Source organism: Erinaceus europaeus, chromosome X (assembly GCF_950295315.1).
Source record: "Erinaceus europaeus chromosome X, mEriEur2.1, whole genome shotgun sequence".
NCBI classification, from domain to species: domain Eukaryota; kingdom Metazoa; phylum Chordata; class Mammalia; order Eulipotyphla; family Erinaceidae; genus Erinaceus; species Erinaceus europaeus.
In genome coordinates, this window is record NC_080185.1 from 4,867,502 (window position 1) to 4,873,860 (window position 6,359).

A 6,359-nucleotide genomic window follows, 5' to 3' on the forward strand; every position below is an offset into this window, starting at 1 on the left:
ATGACAATTCTTTTAAACTCTTTACTCACTCCTGTGACTATTTCTTCTACAGGCGTTTGGATGTTGACCTCACTATTTTGTAGTTCAAACTTTGGGAGGCTTTTCGCTGGACTCTTGTCCTGGTTCATTTCTCCAATATTTCTTCTTGTTGGTTTAACCACTCTATATAGTATGTTATGAGGTCGCTCTCTCAGTACTTTTCAAATTACTGATCACTCTTGCCTGGATTGACTTGTGTCTAAGTAAGGTACTTAAAGAGTTCACAGTTGTGGAAATTAACAGTTGTTTCAATATTATTTCAGTCCCTGAGTTGGAGCACAGTAGCTGTTAAAACCTCTTTTGTTCTTTTTCTTCCCTGTAGGCTACAGTAGCTGATGGCTTTTAAACTATAAGTATGTTGTTGTGCACGGGCCACGGAGAAGAGAGAGAGGGGGTCTGGAGCTAAGAGGAAACACAAATCTTTATTTGCGCTGGCACCTCATAGTTGGGTGCTAGAGAGGCAGGTTGGGCCACGTGGAGGTAGCAAAAATGGCCGCCTCACACAGTAACCTTTCCTGCGTCTGAACACCGGAGTGAAGCGCTGGCAAGAGAGAGAGGTGAGGAAGAAGAAGGGCTTTTATAGGAGTAGCTTTTGCGAGAATGGGAAGAGGGAGGAGTAACCATAGCACTCCAAGATAGGATAATAACTCTCGTGAGAATGGGAGGGGGGAGGAGTAACCAAAGCACTCCAAATATCATGGGGAAATAGACAATGCCCTGAGGGCACAACATGGTGGAACAGGCACTCTGAGAATGTCCCAACTCTCATGGGAACTAGCAGTAGCCTGAGGGGACAACATTGCAGATGTGACTGCATCGGCACAATTTCCCAGCATAAGTAGGCTTCTTGGTTTAATCCCTCACTCCCGACCAAGAGATAAAGCTGGGTGGGGGAGAGATAATGCAGTGGTTGTGCAAAGAAACTATCACATCCCAAGGATCCAAAGCTCCAGGCTCAATTTAGCTTCTCTGCCAAGCCGGCAGCATTGTTGGTCCCTGTGAGTTTCTCAACAAATCCCATTTATAGTCTGTAGGTTCCAAGGCAACTATTCATTATATTCTCATCAGGAGAGCAAGACTGAAAGCCTCCTACCACACAGCCCCACTGCTAGGCCACCGAGGTATAGATCTTCTCCTGAGTTTCCTGGTTAGTTCTCTGTCCCCGATGTCAGCCCAGGGCCTCCCCCCTGCTGCTCCAGCCTCTGAGGGCAGTAGCAATGGAGACTCACAGTTGCATTTGGTGAGTCTCAGGGGAGTCCTCTCCTCCCTTCAGCTGTCTTTTTGTTGGTGAAACAGACTGGAGGTGGTGCCTCAACTGGTAAACTGCTGGACTGTTACCAGATGTTCAGTCTCTCCTTAGGATCCTCTCTGCCCATGAGCCACACATGTTTGCACCCACTGGTGGGTTCGTGGGCTCCTGAAGTCATTTTAGTCTGGCCTTGTTGCTGTCCCAGATGGTGTACTTTGGAATTCCTAGTTGACCTGGGAGAAGGGAGGAGAGAAACACAGCTGCTGCTGCTCCGTAGCCTTTCCTCCCACTAATAACAACCTTAGTTGTTGAATAAATTGTTAATATGTGTATCTTAACTCAGTTAAATTGTTGCAAATAATAATAATAATAATAAAAGTTATTTACCTATCTTCACAATCTTACTGTAAATCAATAACAAGGACTGCTAACTGTTCATCTTGATATGATTAGTGCTGTAAAATGCTGGACTTTGTGTTGCTGAATGAATAACTAACAAAAATGATACTTTAAAATTTTAAAAAGTGATAGGACATACAACCCCAACTTTCAACCCCTCGCCCATAAAGAAACTAGACTTTACAATACTAATTAAAAAGATATCCTTTGAATTAATGACTTCACAAACCAGTCCCACATAAAAGGAGTTTGGAAGTCGTAGTTCTAGTCTAATAGCAAATAAAGTGCTGGAAAAACTGAAAAATCAAGTTTTCCTAGATCATCAGAGAAACAGGTCATAGGACAAGCTATTGCTCCAAAGATCAGAGAGAAACAGGTAGACACAGAGAATCACAACTTACTGGAAAGGAACAGGAAGTTCCACCAAAGTAGTCCTGGGTAGGGAACTCAACTGAAATTGATCAATGATTAGAAGCTCAGTGCTGACAAGTCAGAGTCAAAAAAACCTAGAGGAGAGCAAAATCATAGAGAGACACCTACACTTTGGTGAGTTAACCTTCAAGAGTTCAACCAAGCTCTCACAGTCAATGTCAAGAGAATAATTTCTTTACACTCTGGCAGGTCAAAGGGAAAAGGAACCGTTTTGAAATACACTACAATAGTCTATTCTTCACAGCAAGGAAGAAGCTTCTGTCACAACCTAGCCTACTGGGGTTTTATCAGAGCCTAATCAGTGAAGAAGGGGAGCAGCCAAACTCAATTTCCTCTAGACTTCCACAAGAGGGGAAAGAGTTAGTATCACACACTCAGGTCATCCTGTTACACCTGACAGGAGGAAAAACTGGGAAGCACTTGGGAAATTCCAGTACAGGGGGACCAGGCAGTGGTGCACCTAGTTAATCGCACACATTACAGTGTGCAAGGACCTAGGTTCAAACCCCTTGACCCCACCTGCAGGGGGAAAGTTTCATGAGTGGTAAAGCAGGGCTGCAGGTGTCTCTCTGTCTTTCTCCCCTACCCTCTCAATTTCTCTCTGTTTCTATCCAATAATCAAAATAAATAAATAAAAATATTTTTAAAAGATCTTTTAAAAAGAAAGAAATTCCAGCCCAGGCCCTAGGCTTACTGAAAGGTTGGGACCTATTATAGGTCTCAAAAAGGCTTCTCATACACTCTCACACTTCACCACTACTCCACTAGATGCCTATTCACCAGAGTCCTTTTCACCCAGTACGTCAGATCCATCTTCTGGCAATAAATTATACGGTATAATAAAGGGCAAAAAAAGTACTTTGAAGAGACAGAGCAAGCATCTGAATCAGACTCAGACACTGCAGGGATGATGCAATTATCAGACAGGGAATTTAAAACAACTCTGATTAATACACTAAGGGCTCTAATGGAAAATATAGACAACTGGCAAGATCAGATGACCAATGTAAGCAGAGAGATGGAAATTCTAAGACAATAAAAAAGAAAATGCTAAGATCAAAAGTGTTGCAACAGAAATAGAGAGTGCCTTTTGTGGGCTCATTAGTAGAATAGACACAACTGAGAAAAATAAGAGAAAGAATGAAATAAGGATGGTCAAAAAGAGGAGGACAAGTGAAGATAAAATGTGCATATGATTAGTCCCTAAAGAAGCTAAGACAACAGGAGAAGTAATATGTACAACTTAAGTCCAAAGACATTTTCCACAAATGAAAGAATGTCTTAAGCTACACATTGAAGTAAACCAATGACCCATGGAACTTATGCCTAGTACCTGGCCTGGGAAATTTTTTCTGTTCTAGCAGTGATGGAAATCAAAAGTATGTGCCTGTGTGTGGTGACTAACACAGTTTAGGGGATATAATCAGATTTGCCTGGGACTATATGATAGACATGCGGTCTCTGTGTTTCTGTGTTGGAGACATAAAGTCTTCCCTTGGAAGAAGGATCAAAGTGGATTCTGAAGGGTACAGACCAGACTAGGCCAGAGCTCATACCCCTGGTCCTCCAGACACACTCTACAAGTGCCTGTTCATAAGTAGTCTGAAGTCTAGGAACCAGAATATCAGGTACTTACACTGTCCAAGACAGTGTCCCATATTTGTCCCAAGTCAAGACCTTAGCAGAAGATTGGACAAAAGTAAGAGGCTTTAATCAGAGGACTTGCTCTTCTGGTTCCCATCCTGCATGATTACTTAGGTCTATGCACCTCTCCCTCAAGACTCTCCTCTTCTAAAGAAAACTAAAGGTATGATTCCAAATACTTGGAAACTTGGACAATCTCATTTCCCCAGACCTAAGGAGGGTGTCAGCTTGGCTGCCACTAAACCCCAGTTAATAGACCCTCTTGTAGTTCCACTTTACCTTGACTTTGTAAACAAACACTCCTCCTTGAGTTATCCCATTACAAGTGACCCATCTGCTTCCTGTTGGGATCTTCACTGACAATGCTATGTTGCCTATAGATCCTGTTAAAAACTCAAAGGATCCTCAAGAAAGTAAATTAATAAAAAAATGAAAAGGAAGTGCTTCCTAGGAGGTGGCACAGTAGCAAAAGCCTTGGACTTTAGGCATGAAGTCCTGAGTTTGATCCCAGTATCACATGTGCCAGAATAGTGCTCTGGTTCTCCCTTTACTTCTCTTTCTAATATAAATAAATGATTTATTAGACATTAAAATTATTTCAGGAAAAATGAAAAGGGAGCTGAATAGATAGCTCACTTGGCAGAGTGTGTGCCTTGCCATGTGTGTGGTCCAGGTATGAACCCTCCCAGCACATAGGAGGGGCCACAGTACCAAGTGCTATAATCTATCTCTCTAGCTCACTTGTCACTATTTGAACACATATAGTTAAATAGCTCAAGTGTAAGGTCCTGGTTATACAAAAAATATGAAATGAAAAATTAAAATGAAAAATAAAAATAAAATAAATTAAATTAAAACGAAAAAAGGAATTCAAGAAACAGGTAGATTATATGAGGAAAGTGGAAGAATGATGAGTGGTGAGTTATAAAGTAATTACAATGGTAGTCAAACTGAACTATCTCTTGGCAGTGTAGGGGGAGTAAAATTGGAAACATTTCTTGAAGAAGGATCTCTAGGCACTTTCACATAAAACTGACTACTTGCTCTAAGGTGGCTCCAGTTCCTAAAAAACCAGACCCCATATAGTACATAGCTCCTGAAGCATCACTGGTCTCAAAAGAGATAGAAAAAAAAAATTGGCAGGATCCAAGTTATTGTCTGGGGAGATGATGTCATGACTGGAAAAGGGGCAGAAAGCTTGATCAGGGAAGAGAGTAGCTCCCTAATATGGGGAAGGAGTATAAATATCGTTGACTGTAAACCCCATCTATTTGATGTGATCTGGGGCCCAAATTCAGCTTAGGAGCCTAAGTGACCTCTGTATCTCTCTAGATCTGAGCTCACATTCTATGGTCATGAGTAGGAACATTCCAAGCTGCCCAAATATCGGCCCATCTTCCTCAGGTGTAGCAGAGAGTATGTACCAATCTGTAATATCAAAAACAGATTGAATATAAAAAATGTTCACAAGAATAAAAGCATAGACACAGATGACTTTTCTACAATTTTTTTAACATTTATTTTATTTATTTATTCCCTTTTGTTGCCCTTGTTGTTTTATTGTTGTAGTTATTGTTGTTGTTGTCGTTGTTGGATAGGACAGAGAGAAATGGAGAGAGGAGGGGAAGACAGAGAGGAGGAGAGAAAGATAGACCCCTGCAGATTTGCTTCACCGCCTGTGAAGCAACTCCCCTGCAGGTGGGTAGCTGGGGTTCGAACCGGGATCCTTATGCCGGTCCTTGTGCTTTGTGCCACCTGCACTTAACCCGCTGCACTACAGCCCGACTCCCCGCTTTTCTACAAATTTTATATAAGACTTTCAAAGAAGAACCAGCACCAACTATCCTCAAAGAACCAGCACCAACTATCCTCAAACACTTCCATAAAATTGAAATAGGGCAAGCACTACTAAACATATTATATGAGGCTAACATTATTTTGATCCTTAAAGCAAGGTATGATTGTGAAAAAAAAGTCAACCTGTATCTAAGAGTGTGGGAGAACTATAGTGGTTATGTATGGATGGGGGATGGGGACACAGACCTTTAGTGACTGGAGTGGTGCGGGGAAAGAAAGAAGATATAGTGATATTATCCATAATAAGAAAAGAGAGAAAGAAAGATAAAGAGAGAAAGGGAAGAAGAAAGGAAGGAAAAAAGGGAGAAAGGAAAAAGGAAGGAAGGAAAGAAGGAAGGAAGGAAGGAAGGAAGGAAGGAAGGAAGGAAGGAAGGAAGGAAAAAGAAAACTTTGGTGAAATTTTGCAGGATATCCATGTCAAAGATGTATTTGGAGACTCAGCCCCATGGGGCTGGGAAATGAAAACAAGAAGAAATATAAGGATTACATGAAACTATAAATCTACACATCAAAAGCAAGCAACACAAGGATAAGCAGGCAACCAAGTCAATGGGAGATCTTTGCACATCAGACATCCAATAAGCAACTGATATCAAACATCTATACAGAATCGATACTGATCTACAGAAGTAAAATTAACCTAATAAAAATGTGGGCCAAAGAACCAAACAGACAGTTCTCTGAAGAAGAGATACACATGGCCCACAGATAGATGAAGAAATGCTCCACTTCACTTATC